Source organism: Gobio gobio (genome assembly GCF_949357685.1).
Source record: "Gobio gobio genome assembly, chromosome: 15".
Taxonomy (NCBI): Eukaryota; Metazoa; Chordata; class Actinopteri; order Cypriniformes; family Gobionidae; genus Gobio; species Gobio gobio.
The window spans coordinates 8,373,293-8,394,394 of record NC_137108.1 but is presented as its reverse complement, the minus strand read 5'-3'; the positions used below and the strand labels follow the sequence as shown (position 1 = coordinate 8,394,394).

The window sequence follows — 21,102 nt, the reverse complement described above, 5'->3', positions numbered from 1 at the left end:
GTCGTGATAATTAAATAATCATCAGAAATATATATTGTCACATTATCCTTCAGCAATCATTATTAGTATATTATTATTTGCTAGTAGCCTACAAAGTCATCTAAAGCCATTCCATAGCTGAATGTCTTTCCTCCGCTGTTGCTGTCCATCATTCTCCGTTCAGCATTCAAACTGCGCGTCGCGTTCGGTTCCAGTCAGCAGCAGCACGGTAAAGCTCACTCCATATGATATATTCCCGTTATAATACTTGATATGTTGATAAAATAATTTATCTTCCTGGAGTTTATCTTGCGGTTTCTGAAAGATGTTGTGCTCGCTGACAACACAAGGACTATTAATTAGCATCACACGCACAATAACCAGAATTAAAAACTGTGAAGAAACAAATTATCAGTGAATGTTTGGACCGATAGGCTACATAGTAGACTAGGATTTGTGGGCTCGACGCTCATCTTCTCTTTATGCCGTGAACTCTTCAATGTGCACTCGCGCTGCACTGCACACTCTGATTCCATGTTGCTTTAAGCGCATCATTCTGCACCCGGGATGCGCATAAGCGCTTTGTTGCCGCTCTGTTTTGAAGCGTTTCATATATTTTCATAGTTTTGTGCACTTAAAGATTATTAAAAATAAAAAATATATTGTTCTCACGGATCGATCATATATTTGTTGTCCCTTTACAGAGCTGCACATTACGTTTACAATAAAATATAAATCTTGTAATTTTATATTATTTGTGTAGGCCCATATAATTATTTACATTCATATATAAATATAAATTAAAAATTAAATATAAATTGTTTTTCATAAATGTATTTAATAAAAACAAAGTAATTTGTACCTTTTCATTAACATGTTTAGGGTTTTATGTTTAGTGTTTTATGTTTAGTGTAGTGTAACATGTTTTATGTTTAGTGTTGGCAAAAACGGTTGTCATTTTTATGTTGAGGCTGCAGAGGTGTTGTCGGCAACTGATGAATGTAACTAATAAAGTAACTTGTAATCTAACTTAGTTACTTTTAAAATCAAGTAATCTGTAAAGTAACTTAGTTACTTTTAAAATCAAGTAATCTGTAAAGTAACTAAGTTACTTTTTCAAAGTAACTGTGGCAACAATGCCTATATTTAACTTCTTTAAATAGTCTAGCTTAACTGATGCCGTCTTAACGATTTTAGAATTCGTTTAGAGCTTTATGGTTTAAAGTAAACCAACTTTATTTATTATTTGGATTGGTCTGAGATAAAATTATAGTACATAGGCCTATTAATACATATAGGCTATTTATACAATTATTTTAACAAAGGGCATTGTTTTTGATTTTCACTTGTAGAGTAGCAAGATCCTGCATGAAATCGTGATTTTATGGCATTCATTTTATTTATTCAGATATTCAGTATTGGAAACTCCAACGGCCTTCCTTCGTTTGACAGACGTTTTTTTATTGACAAGCTGCAGATAATTTCAAGGCGCCATATTTCCTCATCATTTTTTCAAAATTGTGGGCCCTATATCCTACAATTATTTTTATTAGTAGCTAAGTGTCATGTTTTTTTTAATTTAATTTTTTACTTTGTTATAAACACTGTTCAGATCAATAGCCTACTTGATCAAGCAATATTCAGAAATTAAGCAGCTATTTTTCTGATTAACTTTTATTAGATTGTAAAAAAACAAACTTACAAAAATAAGAATGAATGTTTGAGAGGTAACATGTCTTTTCATAAACTTTAATGAATGTATATTTCTAATTGCACCATTACAGTGTTTGAAAAGGGTATACATTTTATTATAATATTGTAGGCCTACAAGAGTGAGGAAAGGAAAGTCAGTCGCTTGGTGAGGAAAGTGAGTCGCCCGCTGCGTGAGGAGAGTCAGTCGCTTGGTGAGGAAAGTCAGTCGCTTGGTGAGGAAAGTCAGTCGCTTGGTGAGGAAAGTCAGTCGCTTGGTGAGGAAAGTCAGTCGCTTGGTGAGGAAAGTGAGTCGCCCGCCGCGTGAGGAGAGTCAGTCGCTTGGTGAGGAAAGTCAGTCGCTTGGTGAGGAAAGTGAGTCGCCCGCTGCGTGAGGAGAGTCAGTCGCTTGGTGAGGAAAGTGAGTCGCCCGCTGCGTGAGGAGAGTCAGTCGCTTGGTGAGGAAAGTGAGTCGCCCGCTGCGTGAGGAGAGTCAGTCGCTTGGTGAGGAAAGTGAGTCGCCCGCTGCGTGAGGAGAGTCAGTCGCTTGGTGAGGAAAGTGAGTCGCCCGCTGCGTGAGGAGAGTCAGTCGCTTGGTGAGGAAAGTGAGTCGCTTTGTGAGGAAAGTGAGTCGCCCGCTGCGTGAGGAGAGTCAGTCGCTTGGTGAGGAAAGTGAGTCGCCCGCTGCGTGAGGAGAGTCAGTCGCTTGGTGAGGAAAGTCAGTCGCTTGGTGAGGAAAGTGAGTCGCCCGCCGCGTGAGGAGAGTCAGTCGCTTGGTGAGGAAAGTCAGTCGCTTGGTGAGGAAAGTGAGTCGCCCGCTGCGTGAGGAGAGTCAGTCGCTTGGTGAGGAAAGTGAGTCGCCCGCTGCGTGAGGAGAGTCAGTCGCTTGGTGAGGAAAGTGAGTCGCCCGCTGCGTGAGGAGAGTCAGTCGCTTGGTGAGGAAAGTGAGTCGCTTTGTGAGGAAAGTGAGTCGCCCGCTGCGTGAGGAGAGTCAGTCGCTTGGTGAGGAAAGTGAGTCGCCCGCTGCGTGAGGAGAGTCAGTCGCTTGGTGAGGAAAGTGAGTCGCCCGCTGCGTGAGGAGAGTCAGTCGCTTGGTGAGGAAAGTGAGTCGCCCGCTGCGTGAGGAGAGTCAGTCGCTTGGTGAGGAAAGTGAGTCGCTTTGTGAGGAAAGTGAGTCGCCCGCTGCGTGAGGAGAGTCAGTCGCTGTGTGAGGAAAGTGAGTCGTCTGCCATGTGAGATAAGTGCTTATACAGATCCACCGCTGGCTTATCAGTGGGTAAGTCAGTAGCAAATCACTATAGCATAGTGATTTCCCAAGACAAATCAGTAGTCTTAATTTTGGACCTTCCCGCCCGCCATACTACGTCACCTTAAAATAAAGTGTAACCAAAAAAATGTCCTAAACATGCGTCAATTGGTGTCAACAGCCCTAAATACAAGTTGCAATAGTTGAGATACTAGGGTTGAGATGAAACTTATTTAATCTAAAACCAATAACCTCACTATCTATCCAACCAGAGCTCTACAAATCACTTCGTGCATCTATGTTCTTATCTAATTAGAACTTTAAATGTAATTTATGTCAATGTGTTTAACCCTTTAAACTGAACTAATATATTTGTATTAACTTCACACACTACAGATATTAATTTAACACTTGTGTTCTTGCAGTACTGCCGCTGTGATGTTGTTGAATGAAGTTACTGTACTATAGCTGGTCTAGTCAGTGAAAGTATCTTCCTGACAATGGATTTGTTAGAAACCAAAGCCAATCCAGTTCACCACGACTCTCATATGACACACACACACACACACACACACACACACACACACACACACACACACACACACACGAGCAGCTGCCGTGTGTTATCTGTAGTTCCCTATCCAGTGAACGTCTTACACCTGCTCTCTAAGGATCCACCCTCTCTGTCTGCCCTGCTATTCCTCCGAACACAATCATCTCCTACCTTTACTGGAGGAGTACAGGTCCATCATGCAGTGCGGTGAAGAGCAACTGCCTACAGCAACGATACTTTTCCTTCGCTCCCAGTCAAATGCTCGGTTTTCTTCGCTCACGTCTCCGTCTCATGTTCTACCGCGTGTGGATTTCCAGAGCTACAGGTTGAAAGCGTTCCCCCTCCCACCCAGGTGAGTCCAGATATTCCCACACTACCAGTGGCTGAGAGTTTCTTTGTAGAAAAGAGGGTGTATCAGCAAAACAGCAATAAACTTCCAGTCCAGCGCGGCGTCTTTTGTTGAAATCTAATTGGTTTAAAGCAGAGTGCGTATCCCACAGCCAGACATGAGGCATTACACGCAGTGAAAGGTCAGACCTGTCATTTCTGCGTCACCTTACATAATTACACAATAATGACAAGGTTTCGCTGATTTAAGACCAGAGTAGGCGATGTGAGGGAGAAAGAGTCTATAAAGAAATAAGACCATAAAATAGATCATTAACCCTGTGATTGATAACATTATCAGAGGTTTACTGCTGATGCCATAATCATATGATAAAACAATAAACACCACAAACTCCCATAGTTAACGCATTACTGTAAATATGGTTTTTAATCGTCTATACAGACTCAGTAACAAGTCTAAATCATTTCCAGTTGGTAATCGGCAACGTCACAATGCTTTATTTGTATTAGGGCTGCGCAATATATCGAAATTATGCATATCGCAACGGCACGCAATATCTGAATGATTTTAATGTTACTTTAACATTGTGAAAAGTGTACGTTTTAGGTCGACGCATATAGAAGAGAATAGACTGGGCACACGGCTGTTACTTATGTGATTTGCTTGACATTAAAAAGAGTTATTAAACGCATAACCTGCGAAAAACAACTCTTACAGTCTCGCGCTGTCTGCTGTCTGACACACACACACTTAAACGTGCACACAAGCTGCCTCTCTGAAAGCGTGTGATCCCTTCAGTTCTGTTTCGTGCCTTGTTACACACTCGAATTGTCAAATACACACACAGTTATGTCAAAATGGCTGTCTTGATGAGTATTCATATAAACACAGTCGGTTATGCTTTAAGTGAAGCATAACCGACTGTGGTTAGTGACATCACTAACCCTGACATTAACATAAACCCGCCCCTGGGAACACACAACAAAGGGGGTGAGATTATCATGACAGAATATGCTAATCAATGACTTGAAGATAGTTAACTCATAAATTCATCAACTAGCCATTCAGAAACGTCCTGTCTCATTCTACATGTTGTCACTTCTTCTTGAGTCTCTCCATCACTGTCCGACTCCAGGTTTGAACATAAAAAGGCTGAACAGTTTCATTGCCTGTCTGCATGAGGTTATCAGAGCTGCTAACTGGAGTTTTTGAAGCTCCGCCCCATGAGCAGCAGCTCATTTGCATTTAAAGGGACACACAAAAACGTTTGCTCACCCTCAAAAAGTGACCATTTTAACATGCTATAAAAAAAATTATCTGTGGGGTATTTTGAGCTAAAACTTCCCATACACACTCTGGGGACATCACTTATTTTACATCTTTTAAAAAGGGGCAATCAACCACCCCTTTAATAATCATTTCCAGTAGCTAAACTGAAGATTTGTTTACCCAAACGTTCAAAATAACTTTTTTTAAAGAAATTACTATAAAGATATAATAGTTGTATAGTTACAAAAGGTTTCTATTTCAAATAAATGCTGTTCTTTTGAACTTTCTATTTATCAAAGAATCCTGAAAAATAAAATGTATCAGTTTCCTAAGACATATGAACTGTTTTCAACATTGATAATAATCAGAAATGTTTCTTGAGCAGCAGATCATCATATTAGAATGATTTTTGAAGGATCACGTGACACTGAAGACTGGAGTAATGATGCTGAAAATTCAGCTTTGATCACAGGAATAAATTACATTTGACATATTCTCATAGATAAAAAAAAAAGTGTAATACTATTTCACAATATTACTGTTCTTTATAGTATTTTTGATAAATAAGTGCAGGCTTGGTGAGCAGAAGAGACTTTGAACGGTAGTGTATATGTTTTATATTTTCTCATTAACTGTTTATTCAGTTTGTCAAATGATTTCTGAGTGGCTCCCATAAATAACATCTAAACATGAAATGTTATTAAAATCTTTTCTTTCTTTTCTTTTAAACAAAGTAATGCCATGATTAAGGTAAATGACTTATTAAAATGTGTCTTTCACCTTCACATCATCAGTAATGTCAAACATGCCATGGAAGGGGAACTAGTTAAAAAAATAGATTTGCTGGTGATTAATCTGTTGCTGAGAATCCAGACAGATCTGTATCAGAGTGACTAATGGAGGAACACTGAACCACCACAAACAAAACCAATCTCTCCTTTACAGCCTGTGTGGCCTCAGAAATATCAACAGTCATAAAACAATTCTTATGGCTACAGCATATTCCTTTAACAATCAATAGTCGAGACCAATAGTGTTTTAAGGGAATACTATTGAAACTATCAAAACTATCTTTTAGAACAAGTTTGCATAATCAGGGCTGTTTTCAATCTATAAAACATACTTTTTTCAATGCTTGATACTTTTAGTCTGAAGGCCTTTTGAAGCGAAGTGCCGCGTTTGTGTAAGAAGAATATCCATATTTAAAACTTTATAGACTAATATAACTAGCTTCCGGCAGATTGCCGTACACATCGATTTACGGATAAAGAGTAACCCTTGACCCTTGACACATGCGTATTGACGAACGCAGAAGCGCAGAGGATAGAGCAAAACAAAACATCGGTCATGAATTAGAGTCTAAAACGAGAATTTTTAAAGAGAAATGGTGGAGAAATTCGATATAAGAGAGGAGGGGCTTGAGTTTGTTGGCCAGCACTATCCACGTCAAAGCTTGAGATGATCAGAAGCTAGTTATTTTAGTCTATAAAGTTTTAAATATGGATATTTTTTTTACACAAACGTGCCACTTCACTTCAGAAGGCCTTTGTTAACCCTCCGGAGCCGCATAGAGCAGTTTTATGATGGATAGATGCACTTTTATGGACTTCATAAACGAGACAACAATGAATTGCCATTATAAAGCTTTGAAGAGCCAGGACATTTTTTAATATATCTCAGATTGTATTCGTCTGAAAGAAGAATGTCATATACACCTAGGTTGACTTGAGGGTGAGTAAATCATGGGCTAAGGTTCGTTTTTGGGTGAACTAACCCTTTAATCTTGTTAATGCAAACAATGAAAAACGTAAAGAAGTTAACATCTTAAAAAAAACAAAAAGTGCAAAACATTTCTAGAGTGCTTCTCAAATGCCTCTGACTGGCCACTGCATTCATTCGCTCAACAGAAACATGTGTGATTGATTGTAAGTCTCAATGCGGCAAAAAAAAAAATGTTGATGCATAGTGAGCAAATCTAAATTTAAAGGGGGGGTGAAATGCTGTTTCATGCATACTGATCTTTTTGCACTGTTAAAGACTTGGATTCCCATGCTAAACATGGACACCGTTTCAAAAGCTAAGGTGGACGTTTGATGGGAGTATTTCTTTGCCAAAATTAGTACTTCCTGTTAGTCATAAGTTTCGGAAAGTTTTTTTCGATCATGGGTCCGCTTGACGTCAACAGGGCGGAATTTCCTTGTATGGGCCGTACGGACAATTCTACCGGAAGAGCGCGCGCGAGAGAGAGAGAGAGCGCGTGAAAGCAATAGGCTACGCCCATCAAAGCGCTGGCTCGTAGCCAAATAACCCCGCGTTAAGGCAAAAGTGGATGGAATTTGCTTTTCCGGATTTTCAGATCGCCTAATACTGAAGGATGGAGCGGTCCCAACGATAAAGGTCCCAACGTTGGAACCGCAGGCAGTGAGTAAGACTGCTTCAAATGTCTGTTTTTGCCTATGCCCATCAAGTAGCCCAAACATGACCACGTATTGATCAATGGAGCATGCGATGTATAGTGTGTACATTTGTTTAGCTGGCCACTATATGTGTATGTTTGTGTATTGTAAAAGCACTCCAAACAACAATACACAAAGAATGGGGAAATATGTTGAACTAAATAAGCGCGCTTCTTCATTCAAATGCGCTACTATTCCATGTCTTTCTATGTAAACACTAGCCTGACGCGCAAAACCAGTCCGCTTACTACAAATCATGTCAACACAAACCACGCGTAACACACACACACACACACACACACACACACACACACACACACACACACACACACACACACACACACACACACACACACACACACACACACACACACACACACACACACACACACACACACACACACACACACACACACACACACACAATATAATTAAAGTATAAATATGTAAATAACACAAGCCGCTAAACATATTATATAGTTAGTGTAACTTATACCACATAGAGATGTCCTGCTCTAGTCGTTTTTGCTGCTGCTCCTGTTCAACTTCAGCCTCTGGGTCTGATTCCGGATCATAGATGAATGGCTGTATCTGATTAAAAGCCATTTTTTATGTTGAATAAAGTTTTTTCCCGCTTTTAGGGATGACGCAGCTTTCAGACGCACTCAACACAGTAACAGCGGCGCGCGCTCGACATTCTTTAGCTCCGCCCACACGATACGCCCCCAGCCGCACGGCTTTTTCCGGAAAGACTCGGAACAGCGCATCTTCCTTTTATAATTATAATAAAAATAAAGACTTTTCGGAGATATGCAGGATGCAATGCTACTCTATAGGTACTCAAGATTGACATGAGACTGACTGAAACTGAGTGTCCCCCCCCCCCCCCCTTTAAGGCCGCAATCAATACTTTTCATTTTTCATCCATTGGTTTAGTTTGCCCCCTACATTTTGGTGGCATTTCGGCCCCAAACCCGTTCATTTTCGACCCTGATCTGCACTGATCTCCTACATGCTTCTCTGCAATCCAATTGATGGAAAAACATTGTAGAGGGAAGAACTTTAATCCCTGCAGTCATGGGTGAGTGAACGAGAACCTCTGATAATTGGCTGTTGGCAGATTCATAAATCAGAAATGAGAAAAACAAATAAGAGGGCTTGTTGGCTTGTTGGAAAAATCGTAGTTTAAGACGTCTCTCTGCTTCATTAATTCCCAGCCTGCACCACTGGAGCAGCGCCAGACACTTTAATGGTCCCATCCGATGAACATCCGGAAACAATGAGAAAGGGGTGAAAACAGAACCCGATCCTGCTAAAGCAAACTCACTATGCAGTGCATTCATGTAATGTTTCCCTTCACGCTTAAAAACACTGGCTCTTGTTATTGCAGCTTTAATTATGACTTTACCCGACAGTAGAGCTATAATCTAAGCATTACATTACTCATGAATAAGCAGTTTACTACAGATTACCAACTCAGTAAAGAATGAATGACTCAATAGAGCACTGCAGATCACATGTCTAAGAAATGTTTTGTTGTGTTTGTATATATTAGTGTGATTTATTTACACAGGTCACATTAACAATTGAATACATTCAAGACTGACATATTCATCTTAAGGTTTCCTTACAAAAATATATTAAGAAGGTTTGGAGCCTCATAATAAGCTAAAGGTAAGTGATCTTTGACACCATAACCTAAATTTAAAGGTGGCAAGAAAACAACAACTAAGCCTGAGGAGTTTGTGTAGAATTTCAACAAATGGTTGAAGACTGTTAGTGACTGTAAAAATGTCAGACAGCTCTATATTATTCACATCCATTCAAAAAGTTTGGGGTCAATAAGATTTGTAATGTTTTTGAAAGAAGTCTCTTTTGCTCACCAGGGCTGCATTTTTTTAAAATGAAAAATACAGTAAAAACAGTAATGTTGTGAAATAGTATTACAATTTAAAATAGCTGTTTTCTATGTGAATATATTTTAATAAAGTAAAATTATTTCTCATGCAAAGCTGAATTTTCAGCATCATTACTAATGTCTTTAGTCACATGATTCTTCAGAAATCAATCTAATATGATTTGATGCTCAAGAAACATTTACTATTTTCAATTATGAAAAGAGTTGTGCTGCTTCATATTTGTGTGGAAACTGTGATATATTTTTATTTTCAGGATTCTTTCACTGCACTTTTTGTCTTGTTTCCAGTCTAAATATCTAAAACATTTTGAATCAAGATGCTTTAATTAGATAAGTAAAATGACATAAATCTAAATTAAGTCGTTTTTTTGCTTAAAACAAGCTAAATGATCTGCCAATGGGGTAAGAAAAATAATCTTGTTTCTTGTTTTTTTTTCCTATATTTTCAAGATTATTTTTCGTACCCAATTGGCCAATCATTTAGCTTGGTTTGATTTTTTCCCCCCCAAGAAAAAATATCTTATGTCATTTTAATTATCAGGTGAAAGCATCTTTTGATGTATGAATTTTTAGATATTTGGACTGGAAACAAGACAAAAATACTAAGTAAGAAAAGCATTTTTTGCAGTGTTGATGAATAGAACGTTCAAAAGAACAACATTTATTTGAAATATAAATATTTTGTAACATTATAAATGTCTTTACTTTCAGTTTTGATCAACTTAATGCATCCTTGATTAATAAAATTATTAATTCCTCTCCAAGTGCAAATAGTGTGCCTTCTTGGCAAGTGCTATTCACACTAGCTCCGCCTAACAATGCCTGGCTGGGCCAAGCAAGATTAAAACAAAGATGCATGTATTTCAATGTCTTCAGTGGCACAGTCAGTAAAGTGTAAAGTTTAAGGATCTAGGTTTTGATGCGATCAACTCAGGCTCGAATCGGCCTTTTGCAGAGCTCGCTCTTCTCCCTTTTCCCATCACATATCACATCGGAAAGGCCTTTACTGTCAATAAAAAAATTGAAAATGTTGTAAAAGTGGAAATAAAGTGCCTAACAAAATGTTAAATAATAATAAAAGTATGTATTGGGTCGGGTTAAGGGTAGGTGTAGGGAGGGCTTTTATTGTCCCAATAAGGCAGTATCCATTTAATAATTTTAATAAATATAATAATTTACACTCTATGTTATTATTGCATCCTGTTAATATACAACAATACTGAGGTGCAGATAGTAAGTATCTGTCAAAATAAAGTATAAATTGCATGTAATTATACATATTGTAAAGAACTGCTACTTTTATATGGTGTAAATCGAATATATCACTATTTTCACTCAGTAAATAGCATCTACAGCTATTTGCACTTAGTGTAAATATCATCTATCGAAACATTTTTTTATTTTCACTTAGTGTAACTAGAATCTAGTTGCTAGAGCCGCTGCCAAAAATAATCTTACTGACCCCAAACTTTTGAACAGTAATGTATACTACACCTGTAACAAGATACACAACAACAGAAACCCAAGAAACTCACAAAGGTACGAAAGTCCAACTGCCTCTGACGCAGCAAACACGCCAGTCGGCCTTTCATCTCGAAAGAACAGATTTCACACAAGTAAACACATCTGTAAATCTTCACATGGACTCCATGCTGTCTTCCTGCCTTTGTTATGAACCTCTTTGAGCTCAGAGTCAACAGACTAAACACACACACAAGGACATGCTCATACACACATATGAAAGAATCCTCACAAACGCACACACACACAGATGCAAGTTTAGAAAAATGAGCTTTAAATGAGCTTTAAACTGTTCTCTGCCACTGCTGCTGCTGGGAATGTGCAGCGTTTGAGCAGAAGAGGGCGGCGTTTTAACTGAAAAATCAATGGTTTCTGGCTTTTTAGTACTTACTGACAGATGAAACTGCATCGTCACTTACTAAACATAAAAATAAAACAATGGTTGCCCAGTGTGATGCAACAAAAAAACCTGATTAATTAACAAAATGTGTTTCTGGCTGGTTAAGACAATTTTCACTTGTTGTTTTATTGCATCACAACTGTTTAGAACAGCATTCATTCTCTGGGCCGAGTACAATATTAAATCAGTGCAGGAAAGGTCTAAAATTCATCTCAATCTGGGACTACACGGATCTGCACCAGAGTAACAACACATGAGGAAACTCGGACTCAACTAGGCCACTGGATAAGAGAACAAATAAAGACATATGAGACTGATGTCAATTTGTGTGCCATTTGAAGCTGGCATGACTACTGGCACAACTTTTGGTGCCAAGTACAGCCTGCCAACTCACACCCGCTGAATACTAACCACAGGTACAGCGTCTGTCCAAGAGAGCCTGCACAACATCATTACTTGTTTATCAAGGAGAGAGATTTTGGGCTTCAGTTCCAAGACCACCAGAGTGACTATTCAACAAAGGAATCGGGGTTTGGTGAGCACGGCCCCGTATGATATAAGCAACTATCATTCTGGACTTAAAGAGGTGCTATTATGCTTGTTTATTTTTTCAACTTTCTTTAGCGTGTAATGTATCTGTTTGATCATGAAAAAGGTCTTCAAGGACATTTTTCTTCCTGGAACACATCACAATATTCCTGCCCAAGAAAAAAATTAAAAAAGGCAGGCAAGACTCGTAATTGCGACCATTCTGGTCGCATATGCTCCCGAAATTGAATCTGTGCAAATCTTTTGGATCCATCTTTAGGATGCGAGTGCAAATAATTGTTGTGGTGCAACCTTTGTTTTTTAGGTCATACACAGATCAGGCATAACATTATGACCATTCCTAATATTGTGTTGGTCCCCTTTTGCTGCCAAAACAGCCCTGACCTGTCGAGGCATGGACTCCACTAGACCCTCAAGGTGTGGTGTGGTATCTGGCACCAAGCAGCAGATCATTTAAGTCCTGTAAGTTGCGAGGTGGGGCCTCCATGGATCGGACTTGTTTGTTCAGCTCATCCCACAGATGCTCGATTGGATTGAGATCTGGAGAATTTGGAGGCCAAGTCAACACCTCAAACTCATTGTTGTGCTCCTCAATTCAAAATCATTTTTACTTTGTGGCGGCTCATTATCTGCTGAAAGAGCCACAGCCACCAGGGAATGCCGTTTCCATGAAAGGATGTACATGGCCTGCAACAATGCTTAGGTAGGTGGTACGTGTCAAAGTAACATCCACATGGATGGCAGGACCCAAGGTTTCCCAGCAGAACATTGCCCAAAGCATCACTGCCTCTGCCGGCTTGCCATTTTCCCATAGTGCATCTGGTGCCATGTGTTCCCCAGGTAAGTGACGCACACGCACCCGGCCATCCACGTGATGTAAAAGAAAAAGTGATTCATCAGACCAGACCACCTTCTTCCAAGCTGCGCATTGACATTGAAATTAATATAACTTTCTTAGTTTGGAGCCAAAGAGAACACTAATCCCTCTGATGGTGACTTAACAACTTATACAACAAAATATAATTGAAAACACTAAAAACTGAGCATTCACAGAAGCACAGTCACTTTGCACTACTAAATGACTTAAAATGTTGCTTTATTCAAATTATGTAACACCATCTTTTTATACATTCAAGAGTTCAAATCATTTTCTTCCAGACGTAAGAGTTTTGTGTGCATATATTAATTCATTATTCATAAAAATAAAAAAAACTGTCATCCTCAGATGGAAAACGGTGCATTGCTAAGCAATTAGGCTGAGCATAATACATCTTTTGGCACAACACATGAATTAATGCATCCATGCAATCTTCCTTGAGGGCTTCATCCACAAGAAAAACAGGGCTGAGCAGAGCCAATGAAATGTGTATCTCAGGGAAGAGCTGAACAGGAAGTGAAGGAATGTGGACTTCCAAGTGCATACTTACAGGAAAGCCCTGGGATTCCCTGCCGTCTAAGAGCCCCTGCTATATCTGGCAGTCTGCGTCAGTGCCAATGACGAGAGACGTGACTGACCGGTGTGTGTGAGGTGCGAGAAACAGCAACACCCTATGAAACTTTATAGACATCGCTGTAGATATACCACTGAGGGTATAAAAGACCAGAGAGTCGATCTATAAATATCTTCGGCTCAATATCTATATTAGAGGCCAAAACGTTTTTCTTCTGTAATCACTGCAACTTCCTCTACTTTTTGCAAAAAAAGCTTCTTATTCTTAAAAAGGCTGCATTTGATCAACAATTCAGTAAAACAGAATTATTGTGAAATATTATTACAATTTGAAATAACTTTTTTCCTATGTGAATATATTTTAAAATGTAATTTATTCCTGTGATGATTTACTGCTTAAAGTTTAGGACCTATTTTGCATTTTTAATTTTGGCTTCACCGAGTAGCCCTATGGTTCCCTGTTGAACCCCACTGAGAGGTCCAAAAGCTCAGGTTGAAATCAATATCCGTAGGCAGTGGAAAAAGGCACATAGTTGCCTTCTAAGCATGAGGAATGTGCTGTCACGGTTAAACTTAGCACTATGACGTGACTTAATATGCAAGAAGACATTCACAGAGAGGGTCAAGTATTCACAGACCGTCTATAATGAATGTCTGCTCAGAAAACTGAACGTTTCACTGAGACACGATGGTTTCACGCAGCCTGATTCTGGCTGTTCTCTGAGACGCTCTAACGTGAGCTGAAAGGACGAGATACACCAAACGGGTGATAAATCATTTTCACGTAAGCTTGTGGGATGAGGCAAATATCGTGAAAATCCTCACACTTCAAAGGGAGGTGAATGCCAGCATTTGTCAGCAACTATATCGATCCAACCTGCTAACCCTGAGCATGTATGAGTTCTGACAGGGCATTTACAATGTCAAACAAACCATTACAGTACCTGTCAAAAGTTTGGAAACATAACAATTTTGGTGTGAAAGAAGTCTCTTGTGCTCACCAAGGCTGCATGCATTTAATAAAAAATACAGTAAAAACACAGCAATATTGCGAAATATTTTTACAAATTAAAAGAACAGTTTTCTATTGTAATATATTGTAAAATGTAACTTATTCCTGTGATCAAAGCTGAATTTACTCCAGTCTTCAGTGTCACATGATCCTTCAGAAACACGATGATTATTACTATTATTATTATCAATGCTGAAAACAGTTAACATTTTAGCTCTCCTTCTGAGGAAATGGGAGCGAAGCGAAACGGTAATAGAGAAGTCACACACACACACAGATCTGGGCCGCTGCCTAATCCCTTGCCCCCTTCTTCATTCCTTTTCATCTTCTTCCTTTCTTCCAGTCTTCCAGAGGAGTGTGTTCGGGTACAACAGGTTGTTTTTAAGAAGGGGAATAAAAATAGGGGATGGCTGGCATCAGGTTCAGTCCTGGCACTTATGGCTATTATTTAGGAAAAAGGGAGCGGTCTAAACTGAGCTTGGGCTCACTCCTTACACTATTAAAAATAAAGGTTCTTAAACGGTTCTTTGGCAAAGTGTATGGTTCCATGAAGAACATTTAATATCCAAATAACCTTTCCATTGCACAAAAGGTTCGCAGAAAGGTTCTTTAGACTATAAAATGGTTAAAAAAAATGGTTCTTCACAGAACCTTTCACAAAACTGTTCTTCAGAGAACCAAAAATGGTTCTTCTAATGGTTCACTTGAAAACCCCTTTTTGGTTCTTCCTGGCATCTTTATTTTTATGAGTGTACCTTGAAAAGTAAGGTGAGCTTGCTTTACTCTAGCCTGAGCTGTTCGGCTCCCTGATCAAATTTTAGAAGTAGAGCTGGACAGATATTTGAGTTGACTGAATAAGTCGCTATACTCTCTTCTCCTTCACCTCCTCCGGTTTGGACATTGAGTGAGGTTATGTTCCTTCTCATTGTCCATATTGCCACACTCTCAAAAATAAGAGTAGAAAATTGTTCCTTTTAAGGTACAAGTGGCCGTCACTGGGGTGGTACCCTTAAGGGTACATTTTTGTACCTCGAAGTCAGGGGTAGGCAAGTTTGGTCCTAGAGAGCTGATGTCCTGCAGAGTTTAACTCCAACCCTACTGAGCCACCACAGTATAAAACTCATGGCTCCCAGCATGCATTTCAGCATTAAGTATGTCACCATTGTTGAGATTCATATGCTGATTCTTTTTTCCCCCTAGATTGTATTTAAAAATCAAAATTCAGAATGTCTGATCTGCGGCAAGAAAGTATTGTAGGTGAATAATATTTATTAAAAGTTTTAGTAGTGATGAGTTTAGTCAAACATTTTTGTTCATGACATTTTTGTTTATGGCTTCTTTTAATTTGAACAGATTATGTGTTTTGTTAACACTGTAAGAAAAACCACAAACTCACATAAAAAGCCAAGAGTAAAACTGCCCAACTAAATGAAACACTGTTCACCATAATGGTGACCAAACATTTTCAATAAAACATCTAAACCTCTGTTAATTCTCAATAAGAGCTTCTATAGATGTCTTTCAGGGTTGGAGCCAAACTCTGCAGGACAGTGACTCGCTAGGACTGAACGTGCCTACCCCTGCTCTAAGTAGAAGAAAACAATGCTTTAATTGTACCCTAAGGACCAATTGTGTACCTTTAAAGGTAGTTATACGTTTTGTTCCCCAAGGAACAAAATTGTACCTCCACTGTCCCTTTTTTTCTGAGAGTGCCGATGTGGGTCATGGGTTTAGCCGAGGCTTTGTCTATTTACTGGTAGCTCTGCTCTAAGGGGTCGAGACTCTCCTGGAGCATAGTTTAGATTCCTTTTTTGAGCATAGAAGCTTCAGGACTTTCCTAACACTGTTATAAGAGCAATGTGTTGCGAGGGTAGGGTACAACAGGGCTAAAGGCGTACCAGGGTAAAAGGCGCTTTTGATTTTATTTTCCTCTAAACCACTAGATGGCCCAAAAACTTGCCTCAGCACTTTCCAAAAAACATCTGCTTTTCAAGATGCATGTGGAAATTTGTATGATCCTTTGGCTGATCTTAAATGCAGCGGATGAGAATCGCTAAAATTATTGAATATATTTTTAAACAAAGGTCATGTTAATGATTTTCAGTTTTGTTCAAGGTAATTAAGGCAACAATTTTTTAATAATTTAAGAAAATGTAAAAGTATGGTATTTGGGGTAAAAGGTGCCCCTGCTGTTGGGGTGAAGGATACAATAATTGACATGATAATAAAGCCGGCTGAATGTTCTATTTGTTGAAATCACATGGTTAGATTCAGATGGTAAATATCATGTATTAAGTTGGGTGTCCACCATAGAGATAATCACCATATTTATAATGAAACCATCATATTTAAAATATGATATTAACGTTCGAATGGGTGTGTATGCTCGCGTAAATGTAAAAAAATGAAGGCCTCCAGGCTTAGTGCTTATATTGTTCGTTTGAGAACTACAAGCAGGCAAGGGCTGGGGGACATTATTTGGCGGACCTTTACGGAACATTCAGGACGTTCTGGGAATGTTTAGGGGACCATATTTTATTTGGAAATGTTATGTTCCCAGAACGTTCTCAGAACGTCCCCGCTGGTGTCAAGGATGTCGCCCGGTAACGTTCCCAGAACGTTGGTCATGATGTGGAGTTCTTTTAAGGGTTGGGGGACGTTATTTGGAGGACATTCAGGGAACATTCAGGACATTCTGGAAATGTTAAGGGGACCATATTTTATTTGGAAATTTGATGTTCCCAGAACGTTCTCAGAACGTCCCCGCTGGTGTCAAGGATGTCGCCTGGTAACATTTCCAGAACGTTCTGAGACAGTCATGATGTGGAGTTCTTTTAAGGGTTGGGGGACGTTATTTGGCGGACCTTTACGGAACACTCAGGATGTTCTCGGAATGTTTAGGAGACCACATTTTATTTTGAAATGTTATGTTCCCAGAACATCCCCGCTGCTGTCAAGGACATCGCCTGGTAACGTTCCCAGAACGTTGGTCATGATGTGGAGTTCTTTTAAGGGTTAGGGGACGTTATTTGGAGGACATTCAGGGAACATTCAGGACGTTCTTGGAATGTTTAGGAGACCACATTTTATTTGGAAATGTTATGTTCCCAGAACGTTCTCAGAACGTTGGGAATGTTATTATATGACGAACAGAGGACCATGTGGGAACATTCTGTTAACAAGCCCAAATGTCCTCTTTGTAATGTTGCCGTGTGACCATAAAATAACCTAAATGGAACGTCCCCCTAAAGTCATATAAGGAACCTTGAACAGCAGCACTTTCATAACCAAAAGAGGACATTTTAGGAACGTCCCTAATGTTCTGTAAAGGTTTGGGATTTTCATCACCTTTAGAGCATTTTTAGGGAACGTTGCGCAAGGTCGTGAGAACGTCCCCTCCTATGTGGGTATGGCGTCCCCGCTGACGCAGTGTAGAAGTTCCATGCTCTTCTTAAACGCTGGGGCGCACCTTGCAATGTCATCGCACTACAACATACATCATCTAGATGTTTTGCAAGACTACACAAAAGCATTTTTTTTTCATCACCATGACCCTTTAGGGGCTCCATAGTTGTCATAATTAGTCCTCAAAGTATAGTGAAATTAAGCCACACAAACACACATATTGAGAATCCCAGTCTGTCTGAACTTCCGGTCGCTCAGAAAACAATGCCACAGCCGGACACCCCTCCCTGCCCAGCCAAAACAATGACAACATTTTCTCTTGCTTAGCTTTTACAGCATTAACATGGAAACATTCAGCACAGTCCCGGACGCCAAATGAAGTGGACTTATAAATTAAACCTTCACTTCTACCTCCCAATCTACTTTCATTATTCTCCTAGAAAAAAAAGCTCAAAGACTTCAGACTGAAGAGTTTCAGACTCAGAAAAGAACAGAGAAAAGTTTCCTCTGATCAGACTGGAGTGGTTGTACCTTTCAGAGTCGCAATCTCACGCTGAATGGATCTGGACGTCATGACTGGATGGTGAATTTCTTCAGGTGTCCCTGTCTCTCTGTCTGTCCTCGAGCACCTGCTGCCAGATAACACAGTTCTCTCTCTCTGTCTTTTTTTCAGTCTTTTGGCTTGAGGTCATGCGGTCAGCCTGTATTCTTATTCCTCCTCTTCCTCACACACATATGGTCTCACGCCCACTCTCTCTCCCAGCGCTGGAATCTGTCCGTGTGCCGCCCATCCCTTCTACCAAACTCACCCCTCAACTGTGAGCATCCTGCCTGAGCCAATCCCAGCATTCATATTCATGAAGGCCCGGCCAATCCCTGCACTGCTGCACGCATATATTAGTGATCAAAGCTTTGAGCAACACGCTGTACGGACAGGAAAAGATCCTCACAATCATTACACAACCTAAAGTCAGCCATTTATAAAAACTGACACAACAAACTGCTGATATAAAAAAAGAAAATGTATGAGAGAAAGAACATTTAATGTTCATGAACTCAGAACCCTTCATCAATCAAACGCGTCTGGAAATTTGACAGAATTTGAAAGAAATTCAAATTTCCCTTCTCACAGTTTTTACACAGACTACCATTCAAATATTTGGGGTCAGTAACTTTTTTCTAAAATTATTATTATTCAGGGATGCATTAATCAAAAGTGCAGTAAAGATATTTATAATGTTACAGCAGATTTGTATTTCACATAAATGCTGAATCCGGAAAAAAACATATATCATGGTTTCCACAGTAAAAAATATTTAGAATATTTTCAACATTGATATTTCTTGAGCAGCGAGTAATCATATTGGAATGATTTCTGAAGGATCATGTGACACTGAAGACTGGAGTTGTGATGCTGAAAATACAGCTTTGATCACAGGAATAAATTACATTTTTACAATATATTCACATAGAAAACAGTTTTTTTTTAATTGTAATAACATTTCACAATATTACTGTTTTTCTCAATCAAATAAATGCACCTTTGGTGAGCAGAAGAGACTTAAAAATATAAAAAATTCTAACCGATGTCAAACTTTATGGTACTGTAGATTATTTTAAAGCACTTGCATTTTGCAAAAGTTTGATTCATTTATAAAAATAAAAAAAATATTAAATACAAATACAACTGATATTATTTATGAACATTCTTTAGTAGTAGTTTTGAAAAAAAAAAGTAAATAAACAAATGTTTATGCAATAAATTCTCTCCTTATGCATGTCTTAAATATATCTAATATAATATCTAATATAAAATAAAAATGTGCTTTAAAGGAACACTCCACTTTTTTTTGAAAATAGGCTCATTTTCCAACTCCCCTAGAGTTAAACAGTTGAGTTTTACCGTTTTCGAATCCATTCAGCCGATCTCCAGGTCTGGCGGGAGCACTTTTAACATAGCTTAGCATAGATCATTGAATCTGATTAGACCGTTAGCATCTCGCAAAAAAAAAATGACCAAAGAGTTTCAATATTTTTCCCATTTAAAACTCTTCTGTAGTTACATCGTGTACGAAGACCGACGGAAAATGAAAAGTTGTGATTTTCTAGACCGATATGGCTAGGAACTATACTCTCTTTCCAGCGTAGCTGGGGACTATTTTCAGGCGCTGTGTAATATCATTGCGCCGTTGCACTCATGGTACGGCAGCAAAGTTCCTTGATTATTACGCAGGAATGAGAATATAGTTCCTAGTCATATCGGCCTCGACAATTTTCACTTTCCGTCGGTCTTAGTACACGATGTAACTAAACGATGTAAGTTTTAAATAGGAAAAATATTGAAAATATTGAAACTCTTTGGTAATTTTTTTTAGCGAGATGCTAACGGTCTAATCAGATTCAATTATCTATGCTAAGCTATGCTAAAAGTGCTACCGCCAGACCTAGAGATCGGCTGAATGGATTCGAAAACTGTAAAACTCAACTGTTCCTTTAATTAAATAATCCCTTTAATATAAGCATAACAAATTTGAATATAAAAACATATAAAAAATTATTAATAGTTATAATTTGTGCTCTCCTCATCAGTCATTGGTTCTATTAACCGTTCTACTAATTATATTTCTCAAATATAGTTATTTAGAGAGCCTAGAGAGCAAAAGCAGATCAAAGAAAGCATTTTTCAGCTGTTCAATGAAGCAGAGCTCATCTCTGAAGATTGCTCCCCTGGACATTGCAAAAATAAACATCCCACAAAGACCAACACATTCTCAGCATAGTTCATTTCAAACTCAATAAAACTCAGTTACTGGCCAATAACAAAAATATGTACTGTTTATCAGAATGTGCAGACAAAGTTTGAGAGTCATTTCATTTAAACTATCCATATATCAGTTTAAATGTATTGAAACTACAACACTGTCACATTACAGTGATTTTTTTAAGCATTTATTTTCCCTTTCTTTGAATAGAATTTATCATATTGATGAAGTGTAACTCATGATGTCCATTTCTCTACACAGAATGGAGGCAGGAAGTTATAGTGACAGTGTGTGTTAACTCTCTCTCTTTCTCCTGTCCAGGATTTATGATCTGGGAATGTGCCAAAACTTCCTGACAATGAGTCTGGCCAGGACTGAGCTTCCTGTGTTCAGAGTGAATCACATAGACACAGCAAATTAACACACACACAAACATTAGGGATGTAATGATTTTCAAACAAAACCGCGATACACCACCCATGATACGAACCGCGATACTCTCATGTCGAACCGAATGTGCCCCGCCCCCCTGTTGCCCCGGCCC

The 21,102-nt window shown here is 38.9% G+C and overlaps 1 protein-coding gene across 1 annotated transcript in view; it reads right to left on the bottom strand.

The window, feature by feature from the left end:
• The window catches only part of plecb (plectin b), a 204,700-nt gene that overhangs the window by 147,334 nt on the left and 36,264 nt on the right, over positions 1-21,102 (bottom strand). The gene's annotated exons all lie outside the window — the stretch shown is intronic.